The following is a 24040-nucleotide window of genomic DNA, read 5'->3' as shown; positions in this document are numbered from 1 at the left end:
TCAGCTCCAGCCCCTGGAGAGCCCTCGGGGGCACGCCTGGGGACCCTCGGGGTGCGACAGCGGGGTGGGGACCCCGGCTGCAGGGGACGGGCAGGGACCGGGGTGGAAGGGCTGAGACCTCGGTGCAGCCTGAGCTGCTGCACCCCAGAGCCCCCAGAAACGTCAGAACCATCAGAAAACCAGTGCCGTCAGCATCCTCATCATCCTCAGCACACCCAGGACACTCAGAACTCCCAGAAGCCTCAGAACCCCAGTACCCCAAATGCCCCCAGCACCCCCAGAATCCCCAGAACCTCCAGAACCCTCAGAACCCCCAGAACCATCAGATCCCCAGTGCCCCCAGCATCCTCAGCACCCCCAGAATCCCCAGAACCTCCAGAACCCTCAGAACCCCCAGAACCATCAGATCCCCAGTGCCCCCAGCATCCTCAGCACCCCCAGTATCCCAGTACTCCCAGTATCTCCAGCAGCTTCAGCATCCCAATAGCCCCAGCATGCCCATAACCCCAGCACCCCCAGCACCCTCAGCCCTGGCAGCACCCCAACACCCAGGGGGGCTGGGGACCCCCCCCAGCTCCCCCCGCACAAGCGAAGGCCGGGTTCGGGGGCCCAGGGAAGCAGAGGAACCCTGCTCTGACGGGCTCGGCGGTACGGAGGAAGGGGAGGCCCAGGCTTTGAGCACAGGAGCGGATCTCCCGCATTTCATCTCGGCTCCCCCGCCCGTCCCCGCAGCCCTCGCACACTCCGGTGTTTTCAATCGCTCTGCCGGCGCCGCGTTTGAAGATGTCAGGGGACAGCGGGGCTCTCTGTGAAACGACTTGCAAGAAAAAGAGGCTGATCCCTGTCCCTGCTCACAGACGAGCTTTTGAAAGCCTTCAGGAACGCCCCAAACTCCCGTTCCCGGAGCACCGCATCCATCCCCTGCTCTCCCCGGCCTGGATGCTCCGGCAGGGGAAGGAGCTGGGCAGGCTCAGGAGTCCACAGCGGCACTCAAACAACCCTTCTCCTTCTTTCTTTCTACTCGATAAGGAAAAGAATAAAAAGAGAAGTTCTTTCCTTTTTTCCTGACAGTGTCTGGAAAGCTGTGGCAGCGTTTTCTGCAGGGCAGTGGCTCCAGCAGCCCCCAGGGTCTCCTCTGCCCACCCAGGGAAATCCGGGGCAGGAACGGGCTGGGCTGAGGAAATCCTCGTCCTCAGCAGCCCGGGGGGGCTCTGCAGGGATGGGGTGCAGGGAGAAAATTGGGAAAACTCCTTTCCCGAATACCTGGGATGAGCCTGTGACTGAGGTGGAGTCTCCGTAGAGCGCGTCCATGGGAATGGCTTCACATGGACACAGGGCAGGGCTGGATGGGATTTTGGGAAGGAATTCCCGGCTGGGAGGGAGGTGAGACCTTGGCACAGGGTGCCCAGATCAGCTGTGGCTGTCCCTAGATCCCTGGCAGTGCCCAAGGCCAGGCTGGACAGGGCTTGGAGCACCCTGGGACAGTGGGAGGTGTCCCTGCCCAGGGGACATCGGATGAGTTTTCATGTCCCTCCCAACCCAAACCCTTGTGTGATTCCATGATCGACGCCGCTGAAAGAATAACCCAACCCTTGATATAAATATTTAAACTTCACTTAGGCCCTTCAGCGTCTATTTACTCCAAAGCATCCCCCCCCTCGGAAAGTTTCGTCGACATGATCTGCAAGTTAAACAACTTTTCAAAGGACACTCCAGGGGCCGCACAAAGGACCCAAACCCTCTGTTATTGTCACGGGTTTGTGCTTTAAGCCGGGTTTAAAAGGGGCGGTGAGTGCAGGGCGGGGCAGCGGCGGGGGCGAGGGGCAGGGTGGCCCTGGTGGCCCTGGTGGCCGTGGTGGCCGTGATGGCCCTGCCCCAAGTGCCACCAGAGCCGTGGTGGCTCCCGGCAGGGCTGGGCACTCGCCACAGCCCGGGGAGAGAGGAGCACATGAAAGCCGGGCTGGATTTGCCTTGCAATGACAGCTGCATATTAATCTAAAGAATTTCTGAAAAATCAAAAAGACATTTTTTTTCAGCAAAATACACCCCTAGAGCCTCGATCCTAAAGCAAGGGAATAAACTTGAAACGGGATTGATTTCATCTTAAAGGGAAGGGCTCTTTGAAATGCTACCAGCTGCAGTTGTCTTATTTGGTTTTCAATACTATAACAAAATTGTGCCATATTGTGTCAAATAAGGAGATAATATAACAGCTTTAAACAAATTTTGTAATTACGGGATCAATCAGAAACGAATTAAATCCTTGTGCATTAGGTAAGCGGTGCCACTGAATACTGAGCAGCTCCAAATGCCAACTCCAGTGGCTGCCCCAGAGCTGAGGGCTTGGGGTGACACCAGCCAGGGGACACAGGGGATGTGGCCGTCCCCAGCCAGAGCTTCTGGACTGGGGAAGGAGCACAAGGTCCCAGGCTGTGATTAAAGCTAAAAGTGATGCCTTGAGTTTTAGCTTTTAGGTGTTTCAGATCCTGTGCTGCCCAGGGATGCAGCTCTGAGCTCACAGTCAGTGTCACTCAGCTCTGCACACAGCAGGGACACAAAACAAATCCTTCTCCTGCTGCACACCAAGGACAATGTTCAGGCCCCAAAGCACAAACAAGGGTGGGCTGGAGGGAGGAACAAGAAGGATGGGACCTCACAGCCTGGAGCTGGGATTGGACAATTAAACCCCAAAATGCAAATGGACCAAAACTTACAAAAGTGTGAGACCTGGTGACCAGGCAGCCACTTTGTGTCCATTTTGTGACCATTTTGTGTTCATTTTGGGTCCACCTTGGGTGTAGCCCTGGCCAGGCTCTTGTCCTGCCCAAGGTGGATCCTTAAAGGCCTTTCAATAAATATCTACTTTATTTTCTAGCTCTGTCCAGTCTCTGTTTCAGGTCAGCCTTCCCAAAGAGTAAAAAGTGAACTCCACCAGCAGCCTGAGCCAACGGAGCAGGGCCCAGCACCAGCTGCCCCCTGTGCCAGGGCCTGGGGTTTGTTTGTTCCTGGGAATGGGAATGCTGCTCCAGCACGGTGGGGATGACACTCAGGATGTTCTCGCTGCCCTTGTCCAGGTGGTTCAAGGATGGATTTGTGTTCCTGCAGCCAGCTTGCATGGAAAAGCTGTTCTCCAACAAAGCTGTGTGCCCCTCACAGCCACCACACTGGGATTTGCCTTTGGGTGTTTGGAATGACACCAGGACAAAAATCACCCCCAGGGCAGCCGCTGGCCGTGGTCAGAGCTCCCCCCACCCCACCCAGGTTTGTGCTGTCCAAACCCTGGGCGCTGATAAGAGCTCTGATAAGAAGCACAAACCGTGGTTCTGGTGCATCACAGGGATGGTTTTACAGGAACATTAAACAGGGTCAGGGATACCGGGAGAAGCTCCTTGGCTCCTTCACCAAACCCTGCCCATCCCACCCAGGGGTGTGGGGGCCCTCACTCCTGCCATTTAATTACTTGTTAATGAACTTATTATGCAAATGAAGCCCTTCCAGGTGTGATGTCATCCCGGGACCTGTGGGTAGAGATGCCCCGGGTGCTGCACGGAGCAGGATTGGATCACTGTGTGATCCCACCAGGAACTAATAAAACTATTATTTGGAAAAGCTTTTGCATATTTAACATTCTTATACAAACTGGAGCATCCCAAATCAGGCCTTTCTGCTCTTTCAAAGAACGAGGATTGCTGTTAGGGAATAATACATTAATGACTGAGATGCTGCACACACTCTTTTCTGAGGCTGCTTCTGCACCACTTGAATAATTCTGTGGATTCCTCCACTTGAACATCAAATTTGTATTTGAGCCGCTCTCTTAGAAGCTGCTGCCACAGCTGGAGCTACAGGATGAGTCAAAACAAATGAGTCAAAGCACGAATCTGTGAACACAGGCAGCACAGGAGGGAGGGGATTGTGCGCAGGAGTGCTCACCATCCCTCCCCAAAATTGGGCTCTTCGTTTCTTTGTTCTCTGTTTGATTTCCCTTTCCCCACACTTCCTCCGGATTCCCTTTTCCCTTCAGGGCAGCCGCGAAGAGCTCGGCTGGGACAGGATTTGGGTCGAGTGTCAGGAGCCCAAGTTCGGTGTGGCTGGGAAATGCAAAACCCTGTTTTCTCTTTTGGGAAGCAAATACCAGCAGTGGGAGGGATCAGGAGCTGAGAATTTTTGCAAACCCCGAAATTATCAATGTAATTATAAAAAAAAAAAATTCCCTCTCCCTAAACTGCTCCCCACAGCCTTCACCCTGAGTAGAATCCAGGGACCCCAAACTCCTGGAGATGTGAGGACGGAGGGAGCACCACCAGCACGGAGAGAAGCAACAATTCCCCTAGAAACTGGAAATTGAATGTCTTAAAGAGCCAAATTTTAAATTTTGGGTTGCTTTCTAGAGGATTGAACAGTTTTTCCTTCCATCCTGTGCAGGTTTGGGCTCCTGGGCACATCACTGGGCACAGCCTCCCCCACACTCCTGGAACTACTCCCCAGTGCTCCAAACATCCTGGAGGAGAATTCTGAGAGGAGAATTCTGGATCTCTTCCAAAGGAATTTCCAACTCTCCTCCTCTCCCACATGTCTTATTGACCGTGGCCTTATTATCTGAAAGGGTTTGTGAGGAATTTGGGCTGATGCTCCTCTCAGCAACACCTTCTGATGATTTCATGATGGTTCTGCAGACAAACCTGGGTTCTGGCAGCTCTGGCACCATTGGCTGGTGGCTCCACATCCCCGTTTTCAGTTTGAAAAATCCAAGAATTTGCAGGAAATGCACGTTTGCACTGCTCCTGAGTGGGCTGTCAGTAACGTCATTTCTTCTGGAATATTGGTGCAGGGAATGCTGCTGCAGGGAATGCTGTGCTGGGGACCCACACATGTTTTGGATGAAGGGTGCTCATGTGCAGCTGGTGCTTACAACGCTTTACATGGGTCTGGATTATCCATCTGTCATGTTGGGTATTAATTCCTCCTGGATTACTCCACGTTCCCACTTCACCCAGGGATGTGTGGATAAGCAGGGGAGCACCCTCCCCACCCCAGCACAGGACTCTGTTTTCCCATATTTGCCCTGGAAGGTCACACGTTATAATTGCTGTGTTGTACACTCCACCACGTAAAACAATTCCCATTTATTCCATACAACACATCCCGTGTCCTTTAATTAATTTGGGCTGCAGAGGAACGATCAGACATTCACCAAGAAGTTCACCTTTGGGACCGTCAGTGAGAAAGCCTTGTGCTGTGCAGCAGCCAGAGCCAGGACAGGAATCCTGGAGGGAAGTTTTGCCTGGAGAGGGAACTGTCCCTTGCTGTCACCTTAAGGACACCAGTGACCTTAGACAAGCAATGCTGGGCTGGAGGGAAAAGTCTTTCTGTGTGAGAGCAGTGGGGGACACAGGCAGGGAGGGGACACAGGCTGCTCCCAAGTGAAAAACCTGAGAGAAGCACAAAGCAGAGGCAGGACAAAACCAGCCAAGTTGTCCAGAAGCTGGGGAGGTTTTCCACCACTGTCCCTGCATTCCATGAGGCTCCAAGTGATTCCGGAGCTGTTCCTGTGTCCTAAGGATCTGCTTTGCAGGAGACATCAGTAACTACAACACAACAAAAAAATCCCCCCCCCCCCCCTCCTTTTTAAGGGTCTCATCACACTGAAAACTTGCTGGGGTTTGTGACAGCACTTCCACATAAGAACACAAGAATTCAGATTTTCTACGCGATGCAGCACCAAAAAAAATCACATTAGCAGAGAGCTGGAGCGAGAAGATCAACATTTATTACGTCCCCATCATGCACCTGATTTTATGTGTGAGATGGAATATTGGATAAAGAGGGTGAAAAATCAAACCTGTGCCTGGGGCAAGTTCTTGCAGCATGGCGGGGGTCACGTTAAATTTGTGGGGATCCAAAACACAACTGAAATCATTTGTCTGTTGTGGTTTGGGAGATGGAACTGACGCATGGGGGAGTCTAGGAGGAAGGACATGCTCCAAGAGTGGATCCACCCGGATTAGGGATCAGGATCTATTCCCAGTGCTCTGTGTGAGCAGCAGAGCTGGCACCCACAAGCACCTGTAGATTTTGGGGCGATGCAGAGTCCTCCCCAAACCGTTTCACCTCCCGCTATTTCTAAATCCTAAAGCTCACTTCCTCTCAGCAAGATGTTGGTTTTACCCGGGGTAGGGATGGGCTCAGCTCACTGTGGGACAAAAGAGTCCCAGAATCACAGAACATCCTGAGCTGGAAGGATCACTTCAACTCCTGGCCGTGCACAGGACGTTCCCCAAATCCCACCACTCCCTGAGAGCGTTGTCCAAACCTCCCTGAGCTCTGGGAGGCTGCTGGGCAGGGAGGGTGGCAGCGAAAGCGCTCCTGCTGCAGGTTTTGTTGCACTGAGCAGCAAGAATTGCACTTTGGCAGCACCTGGATGAGGATTTTGCTGCCCAGGCAGCACAGCAGGAGCCCGGGGGTGACTCCACCTGCCCTGCCTGCACTTTCCCTGCCAGGAAAAGGCAGCAGGCAGGCACGGGAGGGTTACCTCAACAAGCAGTGCTGGGGTTTGGTGTCAGCAGCATTTTTGGGGCATTTTTTGTAGCATTTCACCTCCCAGGACAAGCCGTGGCCCCTGAACTCACCCTTTGCAGAAGCTCCCTCAGTTTTGTAGGCACAAACAGGCAAGAGATGTTGGTTTTCTTCGGGAAAACTTCAAGCCATCCCTCCAGCCCCCAGCTCCCCACCTATGCCACAGCACTTCCCACAGCCCCGGCAGGAAAACCACGGGGATTATCCACCGGGAGAGAGGGAGGAACATCCACATCTCCGCGGGGAGAGAAAGCAATAAATAACAAATGAGATCTGATTATGTAACACAATCTTATTGTCGATGTGCGGACGAAGGGTGCAATAATAAATCCCACCTTTGTGCTTCACCAGCTCGGGGTCAGCTCCAAACTGCAACATCTGGAGCTCTGGCTGAGCCTCCCAAACTCTGGGGGGTACCTGGACCTCAAGGTTCACCTCCAGCAGAGCAGATGGAAACCCTCAGGTTTTAACCCTCGTGGTTATCACAGCAGTACCAGCGCCCAGGGAGAGGGCAGCACGCTCCATAGCCATGTGCAGCCAGGGCAGGATGGGAAGGGAAAAATCCCTTTTTAAAGCAGCAGGAAAGTCAAGGGACAGACTCAGAGAATTAATTGTTCAGGTTGGAACAGCCCTCTGAGCTCATCGAGTCCAACAGCGCTGCCAAGGCCACACTGACCCTGGGCCCGAGCGCCACGTGTTAAATCCCTCCAGGTCTGGGGACTCACCACTGCCCTGGGCAGCTGTGCCAGGGCTGGACAACCCTTCCTGGGAAGAAATTTTCCCAAAATCCAACCATGGCACACCTTGAGGCCGTCCCCTCTCCTCGTGCCCCTGTGCAGAGGCACGAGGTGTCCCCAGCTGCCAGAGCTGTGCCAAGGGATGGGGGTGGCTCTGTGGGCATCCTCTGCTCCCCCCGGGAGGGACACCCCCAACCCACACCCGCAGCACGATTTACTGTCGAGTGCTTTTGGTCTTTGATCGCCTATTTGCCGGGTGAAAAGAGTTTGCTAAAAAATGCAGCGGCCCCGTGGGAGCTAAACCCGAGGAAAACACGGGCAGAGCTCGGGAAGCTGAGGCTGATAGAAGAAGGGAAGGAAAGGGCTGAAGCAGCAGCAGCAGGGGCCGGAGTTCGGTTCCGTGGCAGGTTTCCAGCCGGGGGCAGCGGCAGCAGCAGCGGGTCCGAGCCGAGTTTGGGATTGACGGCTCGGCAGCGCTGGAACAGCAACTGCTCCATCTGCTGGGAGCGGCTCCGGCCGGGATGGGATGTGGGATGTGCTGTGGGATGTGGGATGCAGGATGGCATGATTTTTGGGGTCCTTTCCAACCCAAACCATTCCAGGATCCCATGAGGTTTCCCGGGAGCGTGCAGGGGTGGGAGCTCCCAGCCCGTGCTGGGCTCTGCCGGGGCTCCCAGGTTCCACTTTAAAAAAAACAAACACAGAAATGCAGGGGGAGGGAAAGAAATAAATAGATGTTCAGAATTTAAACTTTTCTTTCATATGAATTTTTGTTTCCTCTCAACCCAGAGAGAGCCCTGAGAGACCAGGCTGGACTGCAGGACTCATCCCTAAATTAATGACTGTGGATCTGCTTGGACATTGATGGTTCCTTTATTTATTCATTTATTTGTCCTGGGCCAACTTGAATGAACCCACACCTCAGAAGGGATCAAACTGCCCCTGGTGGAATCAAACCACCCCAAAAGGGATCAAACTGCCCCTGGTGGAATCAAACCACCCCAGAAGGGATCAAACTGCCCCTGGTGGAATCAAACCACCCCAGAAGGGATCAAACTGCCCCTGGTGGAATCAAACCACCCCAGAAGGGATCAAACTGCCCCTGGTGGAATCAAACCACCCCAGAAGGGATCAAAGTGCCCCAAAAAGAGCCCAGTTGCTTGGCTGTGGGTACTTAGATGTGTGGTGGAAGTGATGGCCCAAGCCTGGCCAGGGGCTCCCAGGGATTTCTGTGCTATCCAAAGCGCCTGATGGATTTGGAGACACACAGACACGGATGTTGGAAGAAGAAGGGAAGAAATACTTCCTTGCTTTCCGAGCGTGGCATTTTTGTACCTCAGCAAATTGGCGTCGCTACCACCAGCAGTCCTTCCTTTAAAATATGGGTGTTTCTCCGCTGGAAATGCTTTCCTGCACGATTTCCTTGACCTGAAAGCTGGGAGTGTCAATACATCAGCGCTGAAGTCTGCTGAGTGCCTCGAAACGAGGGGATATCATCTCCAAAATGAGTGCCCACCGGGCTCTGTCAGCTCTGCCAGCGCCGAGCAGCTCTTTGCAAACTTTGATTTACTGGCAATTGTTGGAAAAGGAGCAAGCAAGGAATGAAAACCCAATATTTCCATTACCGTGTACTTAATAAAAAAATATTGTAGGGAAGTCAGACATCATAAAACGCCCATCCTCGCTCTGTATTTACAGGGTCATCCAATAACTTGAGCCAGACCAGTAATCAATTTTAAGAAGCCCTTTGCAATTGAAGGCACAGACAAGTGAGTGCTCCATATCAATACTCCCAGAGCAGAGCAGAGCAGCAGCCATGCTGCTCTGGAGCACCCCAAACGCTCCAGGCTGAGTTCGAGCCCTCAGGGGGGCGAGGTGGCTCACAGGGAGCACTTTTGGAACACAGCAATTCCTTCTCCAACGTGCCCAAGAGCTCTTCCGCATCATCCACTCACAGGACACCTTCTCTGGTTGATGTGGGGGGGGATTTTTATCATCAGGCTCTGGGGTTCTGGCTGATCTCAGGGCAGAAGTGCTGCCTGTGGCAAGAAAAGATCCGTTCTGATGAGGTGGTTCCTCCTGTCCCCCCTGCCTTGGCTGCTTCTGGTCCTTCCCGTTGTCTCAGGGTCACAGAATGGTTTGGGTTGGAGGGGACCTCAAAGACCATCTGGTTCTGAGCCCGTGGGCTGGTGGCTTTGGGGCTGCCTCATGTCCAGCTCAGAGTTGAGGCTCTGCTCCATGTTCAGCTTCCTCAGAGTCACTTTGGGCCACATCTACAAGAACTTCCTGGAAGAGGAGAAACCTCAGGCTGCTGCTGAGGAGATCAAAGCTCAGTCCCCAGTGAGGGCCGTTCCCTCTGGATGTGTTCCCGCCCTGGAAAACGTCCTCAAGAACAGAACAAGGGTTGGGCTCCACGCAGGACCAAGGCAAGACCACACAATCCTTTTCCTTCCTGTTGGCTGCAGCCACCCTCCAAGGACATTTTGGGATAAAATGTGCTGTTTCAAGAGTTGCTCATTCTCGTGCCCTGAATCCCCGGGGAGCAGCAGGATGTTGCAGGGAGCAGGAGGGGACCTGCTGGAAAGTCAGAGCAGCGCTTCTGCCAGAGCCACCCGGCATCTCTCATTTCTCAGTCCGTGGCTTAATCTATTTTAACGATTATCAATACTGATGGTGAGTGTAATCACCTTGTCTGATACAATTGCTCGAATCTAAAAGTCAACTTGATTTTAATGGTTTATCATTAGGGGTATTATTTAGTCGGATTAAACTGATCTTAATTCCTCCGCAGACATTATTTAAAAGCTGTTCGGAGCACATTAGGGCGACCCCCTCCCTCATCCTGGAATGAATCAATGCCCTGTCTCCATCCTATATATTTCCAGCAGCCTCTCCCAGGCAGCCACGAGATGGACACCGAAGCACTACGAGCTGTTAATATTCATGGATCCTCCCTCCTGCCATGAGGATTCCCTTCACACCCTCCCCAGCAGGGGCTGGATTTAACTCTCCCGCTGGGATGAGGCTCCTCAACCCTGCACTGTCGGCAGCAGGGCCGGGAAACTCACGGACTGGGATTTGGAGAAACTGGAGCAGCTTCCAGGGGACAGGTCCAGAGCTTTTGGAGGGAATGCTGTGCAATCCCAGTTTATCCCAGCACGGAGCAGGGAACTGGGCTGTTCCAGCTGCAATCCCAGTTTATCCCAGCACAGAACAGGGAACTGGGCTGTTCCAGCTGCAATCCCAGTTTATCCCAGCACAGAACAGGGAACTGGGCTGTTCCAGCTGCAATCCCAGTTTATCCCAGCACAGAACAGGGAACTGGGCTGTTCCAGCTGCAATCCCAGTTTATCCCAGCACTCAGCTGTTCCAGCTGTTCCAGCAATTCCGGCCCTGCCCTCCCTGTGCAGAGCTGTTGTACAGAGAAGGATATTTGTTGGGGTTTTTTTTTGTTTTAAATAGCTGAACCTTTATTTATATAATTTATATAAATATTAGAAGGCACTGTGGTTGAATTTGTGTAGTAATTCATTGAAATTTACTTCGTTGGTTAGTAATGGCTAGTGTGCATGTTTATTAAACTTTTTGTCTTAGATTTGTTTACATTTTTGGTTTTTGGGAAGCGAATGTTTTATCTGAGTAGAATTTTTTTAAATAGGTGCAATTTATTTTTTATAAGAATAGATTATTATGTAAATTGATTTTTATTCTTTTTTTTTTTTTCTCTCTGGAACTTTTTAGGCTGGCTTTTAGTTGAAATACAAAAGCTTGATTTTACCAGGCCTGTCTTTTATCAGGTTTTACTCACAGGTAACACAGCCATTCCCTTTGTCCCTGGGAGAACAGGGAAGGGTTGTGCTGCTGGGATGTGTCCCAGGGGCTGCAGTGACCCTGCTCAGTGTCCCAAAGTCCTTTCCACATTATCTATTAAGGGATTTTTGCCCCTTTCACAAGGGTTGTAAACAAAGAAAAAGGTTGGAGCAGCTTTTGTTGCTTCCAGAGGATGCTGAAGAGCTCGTTGATGGGGGACAGAGGGAAGGAGAGGCCAGAGTGACCAGCTGTGGCTGTGCTGCTCCACACCTGTGCTGAACCAGCTTCCCAACAGCACAAATTTGGGGTGTGGGAACACAAGGATGGGCTTGGGAAAACCTGACATTCTGAGAGAAAGGCAGAAGGTGCAAATAAAGCACAGCTTTCTTATTTTAGACACAGTTTTCTCACTGAACAAGGGATCAAACCCGGAATGTAACGACCAGGAGTAACTCCAGCCTTAGAGGAGTCTTCTGACAACAGCAGAGAACTGCGGTGGGGTGAATTTGTTTAGAATGGGATTAATTTGTTTAAAAGTAAAGCCCTGGAGACATTTTAGATGTTTCCTTTAGTTAATGAGATTTCCATGATAGTTCAAACAATGAAATTAGCAAACAATGCCGTTAATCTCGGATTACAAGCAGCACCAGGGAAGAATTAGTAAAATAAATCAAGAAGATTTAAGGCACTTTGCTCTCCAATAAAGTAGCTGGGATGGGAGCTCCGTGCTGTGTTTTCCTGGGATTAAGGAAGAGGTGATCAGGATCTGCCTTTCAGCCTTTAACCTGGAATATTTGAGCATGGAAATAACATTTTCTCAAGCCTAAACTTTGATTTAACCCATGCACAATAATAACTTATATATGACCTATCAGTAAATAACTGCCGCAGCTTCACATTTAAAAATCCAAATTCTTTTCAATCAAAAGCCTCAAATTAAACCACAGCAACTTTATACACCCCACATTTGGCTGTTCTAACCAGCAGTATGAAACGGGGATAAAAGACATCCCCGAAACAGGATTACACTGAGCAGCAGGAAAAGGAGAAATAATCTTTGAAGAAATGATGGAAGAACAAATTCTGAAGGCATTAAGAAGGAACAAGTCGTGGCTTCAATCACAGCCAGGCAGGAGATTGCTAATCTCATGTGTACAGCAGATAAATCTGGGAGGACAACAAATTGCATGTCAATTTATAGACTGAAAAGGTTAATTTTTAATTCCCTCTACTCACTCCAGAAATCAGGGAAATACAGACTGAAACTAAGAAAGTAATGGAGTTCTCCAAGGTGGATCCTCAAAAGCACAGGGAAAACATTTCGTTTGCAGTGTGTGCTTTTGGCAGGAATTTAAATACTGTCCATTGAATCCATTCGTTTATTATTTAAAAACGAATTTGTTTTTGATTCGTTTTTCCGATTTAAAACCAAAATTTATGTTGTGTCCCTTTAAGTTACCAGAAATCAAAGGAGCTTCATGATCAGCCCACGAATGTATAAAAGGAGAGGAGAGGCTGCTAAGGAGAAAAAGTTATTAAAATTTATTTTAAAACTGTTCTTAGGAATAGCTCAGCAGGGCCTGGTGACAAAACACAATTCTCATCCCCTGCAGAACTTCCAGGCAGTCAGATTTCCAGGCACTGACACTCAGACAAGAAATGACTCCATGTTTTGAGCTGTTTTCAACACGAGTTGTGCAATAAGACATCATTATTTATCCCCATTGTAAGGCAGACCATTGAAACACTGCTCATCTAAAAGGAATTAACAAGTGTGTCCTTGTCCTTCCTCCTGATGGTGTCAGCTCTCCAGTAAAATTATTGGCTTGGAGCACAGACAGCCCTCAAACACAATCACAATTCTCCCCAAAGTTTTGCTGGATAATTGAGGAGTTCTGTACTTGAGTTCTGAGCTCGGTACAAACCACTTTGGTTTCTAACAGAGGCTTCCCTGTGAAAGGGAAAATTTGCTGGAGTCCCTCCATGGCTTACAGAATGAGAGAATCATGGAATTTTTAAGGCTGGAAAAGTCATCCCCAAGGCCCTGGGCTGCAGCACCCTGAGCCACCAAGTTGGCAACAGCCCCAGAGCTCTGCAGGTGAATAAATGATAAAACACTAATTATTGTGCAGCTTATTAAAGAGTATTTCCAGAAGGTTTTCTGCAGCAAATCTATCAGCTGCTTCATTTTTTTTTTTTTTAATGCTAAACTGCTAAAAAACTGAATCCAGTAAATTTCAGACCTCAAGAGAGAGCCCAGAGTGGAGGAGACAACACAAGTGAGTTCCAGGGTAAACTTTCTGACAGCCACTGAGCTACTGCAGCAAATTTGTTCCGTGAAATTAAACAATGGACTGGCAATTTAAAAACCTGAGACGAATTTAACAGCTGAGTTTAAAAACTGGAGGCAACCCCAAGCATTTGCAGGAGTGCAGAGAAGTTGAATGTCTGGCTGGGGAAACTCTCCTGGCTCAATTGTCAAGCCAGGTTTCTATTTTTAGCCCAGTAATTAAATTGCAGGGCCTGATGTTTTGTGGAGGGATAGAAAGGATTCCAAAGGTGCGGGAGAATTCTGTGTACAGCAGCTTGGCTCTGGCTGAATAAACTCTGGCTGTCCAGCCACAGCTTGGCCATGTTTAATGAAAAGGAAAACATGTGGAAGAGCTGAACACAGTTCCCTGACAATAGGGCGATGTCAAAGCAAAAAAAAAAAAAAAAGGGAAAAATCTCAGTGAAGGGTTTTTTTCGGAGCTAAACACAAAGCAGAGTTGTTTGGGTTTGGAGGGAGCAGGGAAGGAAGGACACAGGGGAGGAAATAAGAGGAAAGGATGAGGTTTTCCAGAAAAAACTTGCACTAGGTTCAGGCTCTTAGAAACTTCAGGATGGGGCTACTCCAAGACCAAGGGCTGGACTGATTTAGGACTTTAAAACATGTAGGACTGCAGCCCTGTGAACAAGGGGAACGTTAAATAGTCATGCACAGAACATAAAGCTCTACTAAAACCTGGATTTAGGATCTCTAACAAGCTCCAGAATATCTCGAGGAATCCCCCTCATCTCCTGCTGGGAGGAAACATTGACTGGAAAAGGAAATTGTGCCCAGTTTAAAATTCAAGTGCGCAGTGATGAAACTCCTCTCAGAGGGAACAGGAGGGCAGCTCCTGCTGTACAGACAACTGGACGCTCCCATTAATTATGGGAATAATTGGCTTCTTGTGCAACCAAACCCCTTCAACTGCAGCCACCAAAGCTTTGGGGTGAGGCTGTTTTTACCCTGCTAAACCAGGCTGAAGGGGCTCCGGGGGAATCCTGTGCAGGAGCCCATTTGTTTCCAGGATTAGTCTGTGTCAGATGGAAGCACAGGAATAGTGCAGCAGACACAGAGTGAGTGAACTCTTAATCCTGCCTTGGACCTTGAGAAATGAGGGTTTATTTTCCACCTAATGAAACTCTGGACACAATCGGGAATAAAGTCAACCAGAATTAGGCAATTTCTCTTCAAAACAGGCTGTTACACAAATAGCAATGATGAAACACCTCCTTCTTTGAAATTACGACTTTGGGAGTTAATTCCTGTTTTCCAAGACCCAGGTGAGCCTGTCCTTTGGTTTCTGGACTGAAGTGATGGATAAATTTGTCAGATTTTTATTTTCTTGCTTGGCAAGAGGCAGCAGTGAAGCTCTTCTTAAAAGCAGTCCCTTCCTTACCTTCAGGGCTCTCCAAGCAGGAGGTCTGCTTTTGTTTTCTCTTGATTACAAATACTTCATCCATTCCCAACCAACACTTTATACTTGACCAGATTCCTGTAAGCTCCTCAACCTGATTTGGAGGCATCTGTTTCCAATACAATTTGAAGTGGAGGACTATTAACAAGATTGGATTCAGACCTCAATCAAGCCAGAAGCCAGGAATTGATGTCATGTGCAGGCTGGCACTGCAATCCCAGGGCAGGGAATGGAGGGGGAGAGCTTTGGGAACAATAAAAAGTTGATTTTCGGAGTCCGTCATAGAAAAGCATCTGTAAATCTGTACAGAATGTACTGTGAGGGTCGTCAAAATCAAGTTCTGGGGGGTTTGGGGTAAATAAATACTGCCTGGTTTATGTTTCCAGCTGGGGCTGGAGCAGGAGGAAGTCAGGACTTTGTTCATGGAATAACCCCCTGAATCCCACAGTCTGCTCACAGAATGCAGTGTCCCAGAAAAGATAAAAGCAGAATTTGTTTCAGAGCAGGCCAGGACCCACAGCTCAGTGTCCCCACCTCAGTGGGGGTTGTGTTCTGTGGTGCAGAAGGTTTTACCCAGCCCTCAATCCGGGGCTTGGAATGACACTGGAATTTCAGGGCCCATCCCGAGGCTGACTGGTCACTGCTCTGATTGCAGGGCTTTCTGAAATTCCTTTAATCAGAAAGACACCGACTGGAATCATAACTCCTGGAAACCATAACTCCTGGAAGAGTTCCAGGTAAATCTGGGGAAGAACTTGCCTTTAATCTGGGATGGATTAACACAAAATGCCTGGAATCCCTCCTTGTTCAATCCTGGTTTATGGGTCCAGTTCATGGACTTAGGCACCGAGGTGTTTTCACACACACTTCCTACAGAAAAAAAAAAATCAGAAAATCTTTTTATACTCTTTTAAGTGCAAATCCAAGCTTTAGTAACAAGCCAGGGTGACTGTAGAGCACAGTCCCAATCCATCCCTGTTCACCAGGTGTTTAAAGCCAAGGTATAAAAGTTCCTCCAAAGGTTTTGTTTTTCCTTTCTCAAGCACAAAACGCCAATGCTCCACCTAGGAAGAGCATGACTAACAATGACTACTACACTGGGTATGAATATATTAAATATAAAAACACCCCAGCACCATGTGCAACCCCTCCCAACTTCCAGTGTCTACTTATTGTCTCCAAGTTATAAATTAACCTGTTCAAAGTAGCTTTAATATTGGTATTTTCTATAAACTTGCTATTCTTGTGAAAATTATCATTCTAGAAAGGGTACAAATTATCGTTCAGCAAGAAGATTTTGTTAGCAGATTAGAAAAAATGTGGTTTAAAAAATCCACTTTATTTATGATCTATTTATTAACAAGCCTACCCTGAATCTTAAACTGTAACAGGAAAATTTTATAAAAGTGTCAAGGAACAAAACTCCAAAGCTCCCAGTGAGCCAGGGAAGGTGGTGAACAAAGCAGAGGACCTGGGAGGATTTGGGTTTGGGCATCTTTAGGACAAGGCTCAGCCCACAAGTGCAGTTTCCCATCATGGCCAAGGCAATGAGCAGGTAAAAGGTGCCTTCCATGCATCCTCTCTGGAGCTAAACACAAATTTTATACACAAATTATCAAAATAACAGTTTTGTAAATGCCAAGAAACATTAAAATGTACCCCAGAGGAGACAGTTAGAGATAATTTGGGCATTTTGTGGTATAACCCACTCAAACTCTTTCAGTCATTCCTGTCCATGTCTTCCTGAATTGCTGAGTTTCAGCACAAATCACCGAAAATTCAGGAGCTGTTACAGGGCTTAGATCTCTGGTTGATGCCATTTTTGTGGGAGTGCAAACAGCAGGATAATCTGCTTCCAAATGGGAACTGGTTTTTAAGGAATCTGTGGCTGTGGCAGTCTATTTAGCAGATCTTTTTGAAAATACAGTGGCACTGCAGGAAGAGAGGGAAGTTGAATACGCTTAGAAATTAATGAATCGCTTCTATAGTCAATTAAAATGTCTGTACATAATTGACAAAGTAAAATCTTCTGGTCTTTTGATGTGTTTGTTGGGGGTTTTTTAAAATATACTGATAGTGAAGAGGCTGTGGGGAAAGGTAATGGCACCTTGGTGAAAAGGGGCTAAGATTTAAAACAAATTTTCCGCTAATTCTAAGTTTTATTCCCAGGATGGAATAGTTTGGAGAAAGAAAAGTGGGGAGATGCCACTTGCTCATGACACCAATACTACAAAGCAGATTTCTGCTGATAAATCCAGCTGTAAATATTCCCTTCCTCTTCCGTGCCAATCAACGTTTTTCCAGCAATCAAAGACCGGCATTTTCCTAAAATCCTCATCATCCTTCTCTGAATGGGAAAAAAAACTAAACATTTTTTTCAGTCACAAAACAAAGTGAGGGGTTGAGCTGAGGAAGGCTCAGCGTGAGGGACAATCCAACGCTGGAAGGAACAGAAAATCAAATAAACGAGTGCCAAAAAGCCCCTCGCGTTTTTATGGAGCTGAGGGAATCTGCTGCCCAGGAGCAGCCAGGACACGCAGCTCCAAATGAAGCCTGGCATTTCAATCAGATCAGGAGAGTTCTGGAAAAGAAAAGCACATGGATTTTGGCAAGAACGCTCCAAGGCATTTCAGAGGATTAAACTGAGAGTCCACGGGCTGAGTTTGTGGACAGAACTCCTTTCAGGCAGCGCAGTGCTGCTCTTCAGATGACCAGAGAGGGCTGGGAAGGGTTTAATCTTCACCTCACAACAATGCAGATCAAAACTGGTGCCAGGCTTTGGGATGTGACACTGATATCAATCCAGTCCTCCTCCTGCTAAAAAATCCTGGGCACAATAACTCAAACCAAAACTCAAATACATAGCTCGAGCCACTAAAAAAAAAAAAAAAAATAGTCTTGTCTGGAGAAAGCAAAATACTCATTTTTCACAGTTTAAGAGTTGCTGGTTTTCTCGCTGTGGCTGTGTTTTGAAAATAAGCTGCCTCCCCGCTGGGCCGTGCTGCTGGATTACAATTATTTCCCTGGCATTAGCAGAAGGGCCATCAAACTGCTGGAATGGGCTGTGAACTTTCCCTCCACACTGACAGCAGCAGGTACAATGGTGATTTTCCCCTTTTATTGATTTTTTTTTTTTTTGTGGTCTCCACGTGGATGTTTACAGCATTTCCCACAGGCGCAGACACAAGGTTTATGTTCTGTTAGTTCAGAGCAGTGCATCCTCAGGGCCCAAAGCACACACAGAAAGCCTGGGAAGCTGCTGAAAGAAGCAATTTTATCACTTCTTGATTTTGGGATGGGTGGGAAAAAACATCCACGTATATGACAGCTAAATCCTCGTTTAAAAAATCCTCCAGGTGTTTTTTAAAGTACACAAACTTTTCAGGCACTTCTTGGTGGGTTTTTTTGGGTTTTTTTTTAAATGGAAACAGGTAAGAATTGACATTTTTTCCTTGGGATTGCTGGGCTGTGCTGCTGGTTCCTGAGGAGCAGCTGACAGAGGGCAGCGACCCTCGGAGCTCCACACCCCACAATCCAGGCTGTGCCCAAATTCCTCAGGCCAGGACTGCCTGGAATGACACACAAACAAATTAGCTGAAAAATAACATCTGCTGTTGATTTGAGGTCACTTTCTGTTTGCAGTACAAACATGCAAACGCAAAGGTAGAATTTCATGTCTCTTTTTCTTGGCAGCAGTGGAAGTTCCACCTCTTTTTTTGCTGGGCTCTGTGCCCACCCCTGCTCACTGTTGTAGTGCTGAGGGTGGCAGGAACTGCTGGGGAACTCCTTGGTGGACATTGCTGCTGACAGGAAATGTTCATTCTCACCCTCTCTCTTAAATTATAATTATATAAGAGATCTAATTTATGATTAAATAACAGTCATTAAACACAACTGATGAATAGAATAGAATAGAATAGAATAGAATAGAATAGAATAGAATAGAACAGAGTGTAACTTTTTTTCCCACACGTCTTGACAAAAAAACCTGCAAAAGTGAGGATATTTGGGATGTGATTCACTAAAATCTCACTCAGATATTGATGATTGTATAATTTTGGACCAGGCAGTGGCAGTTCCATGCTCCAGAGCCTGGGTTTGTTGCCCGAGGAGGCAGCAGGAAGGAAACCCCTCGGCACTGCCCTCTCTCCAGGTTTATTATCAGTTCCATATTGAATCTGCTTTACCCCCATTCACTCTGTGGGGAGGCATCTGGTTTACTTCAGCTTTTTGTTACCTCTGCTGTACCGTGGATTTTCTTTCCTACTTTTTTTTTTTTTTAATTGATGAGTTAATGGTTTTGATTTGATACAATATGAAGAGAGCTGTCTTCCATTTCAGACAAAACAGTAGTCCTTGGGCAGGCTGAACATTCCAGCCACTGCCAGGATCTGCTCGAGCACAACTCCAGTAATTTCATTCCCTGGAATACGGTTTTTTAAATGCATATATTGAAACAGAACACAGGAAGATGTCAATGTATTTTCTGCTATAAGCAAAATAAAGCCCACTTTCAATCAACGGGGAGGAAACCAACTGAACCCCACAAAGAAATGAGGCTTGGTTTCAACTCCCACAATATTTCCACAAAAACCATGGAATCAGTTAAACCAGATTCCAAAAATCTCTTGCATTTTTTATGTCTACATCAACTGAAAGTACTCCATGGAAAATATTCACAGATGTGTGTGGGTCAGAAATGAGAAGGAAGGGAAAACCGAAGGCAACAGGTCTCAGGACTCCAGAATTTGTACACTCAATTTTTGGATCCCTGTGAAAAAAAATGTACTTAGATGCTGTAGGAAAATCTCTCTGTGAAGACTGTGCTACATCATGGAGAACATTTTATTGTTGTGAAAACTTACCTGTTGTCACCTTGTGATTCTTGAGCTTACAGTAAATAAATTGTCAAATCATAATTAGGTCCTAGTCCACATAAAAAGCAGTAGTGACAATCTGAAAGAAATGAAACATTTGCTTGTTCAGCAGGCAAATAATCTGAAATACCTCAACTGCACAGAAATGTTGCTTCATAATCATAATGTGAACGACGAACACCAAATCACTGCCAGAAATAAACATCAGTGTAAATATTTGGGCAATTACGGCTTGGTTTATAGATGGCAGAAATAAGAGAACCAGGCTCAGAATGAACAGAGAGTTCACAGCTCCACTTAAGCCCCTAAATTGGAGAGCTGTGATTCAGATTGACAATGAGGACTACGGAGCAATCCCAAACCTGAGCCCACTGGACATACCTTTCTGAATTCTGTGCCCAGAAACATGACAGCTTTAATGTAAAGCCCCTCTCCAATTAATATTTCGGCTCCCATTTCTGCAGCTCAACAGCTGAGCGAGCGTGGTTTTATTTCACTTGATTTCCACAGCCCTTTTACCAGGCCACTAAATTATATCTCCCTTATTGGGACAGACTTTGGAGTCAATCCCATTTTTTTTTCCAGGCATTTTTAGCTGCTGAGATCACTCCCCCTTTCTCCTTTGTCATCTCCTACCTGCACGTGTGGAAGCTGAACTCGGTGACCAAGTGATTCAGCACTGTGCAAGTGCCAGCTCCAGTGCTGCTCCTGACCTTTTCCCAACCCAAACGGAATTGGCAGGACAGGACTGGTGGGAAAGCGTGGATTTAAATAAACCTTGAGCCGGCTTGAGCTGCAAGTGCACACACAACTCGGGGTGGAGAAGATAAGAGAGGAGAGGTGATTTATTCTCATTTGCTCTAAGTGGCAGAGATTAGTGTCAAGTCAGTACAACAGCACAGTACATCAAGCTCATTTGTCAACCACCAAATATTTTTGCAAACACGAACAACATGCTTCCCTGGCATATTATTCTATCTGTATTATGCAGATAGAGGAACATATCCAAGATAAAATTAAGGAAAAAAAAAAAAAAAAAGAAAGAAAGAAAGAAAGAAAGAAGGCAGCTTTTGCAAAAAGGCTTCAGGCAAGATTACTCGTGTTTGAATCTGAGAACTGCTTAAGACTTTCAACTTAGGGGAGTGCAGCAGGCAGAGCGCAGACAATGGAAATGAGCCCTGTGACAAGGCTCCAGCACTCCCACACATCTCTGGCACATTCTTGCAGCAGGTGCCAAATCCAGGGCTCTCCATTCCTGCACATTCTCCTGCTCTCTTCTGGGGAGACACTGAGAGTGGCTGAGGAGCCCTCACTCCTGCATGGAGATCCAATCCCAGGAGTTGATTTCTGCCTCCATTCCTACCCCGTGCAAATCCCCAAATCCCGTTAGGGATGCTGAACACCCTCGGTGCAAAGCCCTGCGCATCCAGAGGGATGCAGCAGCTCCCAGTCAGCCCCAGCCTCCCACAGGAACCTGCCAAATCCCAGGGAATAAACACAGCCACTGGGAACGAGGCATCACCCACACAATGCTCGCTCCTGTTCGCTCATTACAGACACGGGCTGGACTTCCAGGAAAGAAAAACACTTTGTGGGATCCAATATGGAGCACTCCAAATTTAGCATTGCAGCGTTTTAGTCTGAGCTCATGGTGGATGAGGTGGTCAGTGACACTGAGGGGCCAGAAATCTGCTACAGGATAAGCTAAACCAGGGAATTTATTGGAATTTAAGACCAGAACTCTGATATTTCATGTTCAGTGTGATGCTAATAAAGTCACAGTACTTTCATTCGAGGTACTTACCCAGATTCTGAACATGCTACTCACTCTTTAAAAACATATTTACATAGAATATTTATCTATTTGTTGGGTTCCATGCAATTAATTTGGAGATAACGCTATGAACAAGAAGTAAGTTATGACTCAGGTTCCAGGTGAGCCACTAAAATCCATCCAGCCTTATCAGTGACCCAACACAGTGTCAAAGAGTTTATTTAACACTCCACAGTTAACATGAGAAGCATAAAAAACTTGCAGAAGGCAAATGTAGGGTGATCCTGTCCCCAAAATTCCTTAAATGATGCCACCATTACGCACCAAACTATTCAAATCTTGAAAAAGTTTCAAAATTTGTTTTCACAGAGCATCATTTTCTGTAAAATTAGGACTCGCTTTGCTTGTTGGCCAGAAACTCCTTTTTCTTTCCATGAGACTCCAGGTCCTTCTGACTTTAAAGGCTGGAACAAGTTTCCTGCAGGAACTGGCTGCCTCTCCAGAAAACTGTCATCATTGAACCTATACCAATTAAACAAAAAAAAAAAAATTACAACATACATCTATACACTGACAAATCACCTGAGCCTGGAGGATCTATTCAGTTTATTCTGCTTAGACTGAGGAAGTTATTTGACTTTGTAGTCATCTTTGAAAATAACTTTTAAAGTTCAAAAAAATGTTGCAAGTAGTATTTCAAGTATTTTTTTATCCCGTTCTGGCACTGTGCAGCTGAGCAGACTCACTAAAACAGGACATGGTATTTAAATTCGATTTTGTGGGGTTGTTATTATTCAATATTTATGCAGCAGAATATTGGTGTTGCCAGTCCCTGAGACTATAATTTTAGTATTACAAAAATTGCTGCTTTTCTTAAATCCCTGGCAAAATGTCCTGTCCCAGGAAGAGCAAACCCAGGAATTCCACATGAAAAGAGGAGAAGGAGACTGCCAGAACATTTCTTTGCTTCCTGTAGTATTGAATTTGTCAGTGATGAGAAAAGCACAGAGTGGTTTGAGTTGGAAAGGATCTTAAAGACCATCCAGTTCCAACCCCCAGATTATAAAATTATATTAAAAATGGATTGTGTTCCTGTAACAATTCTTTGCCCGGAACCTCATACTCTTTCTTAGATTGCTGCTCAAATATTGGTTACTTCCACATGGAAAAGTTCCAGAGAAGGTGTGACCCTGGACCCTTGGCATGAATCCTTTCTGCAGAGGTTTAGTGCTCATCCAGCTACAAACAACACTTGTGGCCCAAGGTTTTTAGGAATAAGGAATCAGTAACCTGAGCCTCTTGTTTGGACACTTTTCCCTCATTTTATTATCTTACTCCGGGGTCAGCAAACAGAAATAGACAGTGGTTTAGAAGTGAAACCCACGTGCTTAGGAACAGCCTCCCAGCGCAGACAAGGAAATGCAGGTTTTCCCTGGAATTTGGGAGGTTTGCCACAGCTCCTCTGCTTCTCCAGCTGCTGTGAACATCCCTGCGCTCTGGATGTCAGATAACCAGGACTGCAAGTGATATATGAGGATGTCAGATGTGTGTTTGGCCGGTGTGCAAGGTCTTTAAACTGCAGTTAAGAACAGCTCGAGCCCCAAAAGGGGTTCAGTTTTCCAGTGTTCATCATTTAATTCCTGCCGGGGAAGGAAAAGGTGGAGCTGGGCTATGGGGTGACCAGGGCAAGCCTGTCCAAGTATTAACCTGCTCACTGGATTTTTACTTAAATTATTCTCTGAAAGCATTTTAGACATTCCTGGTTACGAATTCTGCTTGGTCAGATTTCACCTGGAAACCAAGGCCAGTTCCCAGAGAACAATCCCAGCTTATCTTAACCTGGGACAATGGGAGGTGTCCCAGCCCATGGCAGGGCTGGAATGGGATGAGCTTTACCATCCCTTCCAACCCAAACGGGGTTCTTGGAGGATTTTGTGGTTTTATTAACCATAATAAGCCAAACAACAGAACAGAAGGAAGAGCCTTTTGGGAGAGCCCAGCATCCCATCCCGCAGAGCCGCATCCCTGCGGGAACGGGGGTCCCGGGGCTTCCATTCCCCTTTTCCCTGCGGCTCCTCAGGGGAGCCACGGGCACGGGAGTGGCAGGACACGGGAATAACAACCGGGAACGGCATCGGGAGCGGCCCCGGGCACCGGGAGCGGAGGACACGGACCCGAGCGGGGCCGGCAGGGATCTGCAGGGCTGCGGCGGGCTCGCCTCGAGGGAGACCTTGCGGGCGGGGTGGGAGCAGAGGAGCACCGGGAAAAGCTGGATAGCTGAGATGCCCGGGATAGAGCCGGGATGGCCGGGATGTAGCCGGCAGGAGCGGAGCAGCGCCATCCCCGCAGGCCCGGCCCTGCCCCGCCGTTCCCGCCCGCCGCCGTCGCCTCAGAGCGCGGGCCCGCGGCGCCCCCTGCGGGCGGCGGGCGGCGCTGCGGCCTCGGCCCGCCTGAGGGCCGGCGACCCTGAGCCGAGCGGCCCCGGGCCCTCAGCCCCGACACCCGCCGGGCTGCGATCTCATCCCTCAGTCCCACCCTGGG

General features: G+C 47.9%; 1 pseudogene; it reads right to left on the bottom strand.

Moving 5' to 3' along the window:
• Positions 1 to 23840, bottom strand: LOC136295361 (uncharacterized; annotated as a pseudogene).
• Between the last annotated feature and the right edge of the window lie 200 nt (positions 23841 to 24040).

The sequence above is a fragment of the Chamaea fasciata genome, unplaced genomic scaffold (assembly GCF_029207755.1).
Source record: "Chamaea fasciata isolate MVZ Bird 193981 ecotype frontalis unplaced genomic scaffold, bChaFas1.0.hap1 SCAF_11, whole genome shotgun sequence".
Lineage (NCBI taxonomy): Eukaryota > Metazoa > Chordata > Aves > Passeriformes > Sylviidae > Chamaea > Chamaea fasciata.
This window is presented reverse-complemented; position numbering and strand designations above follow the sequence as displayed.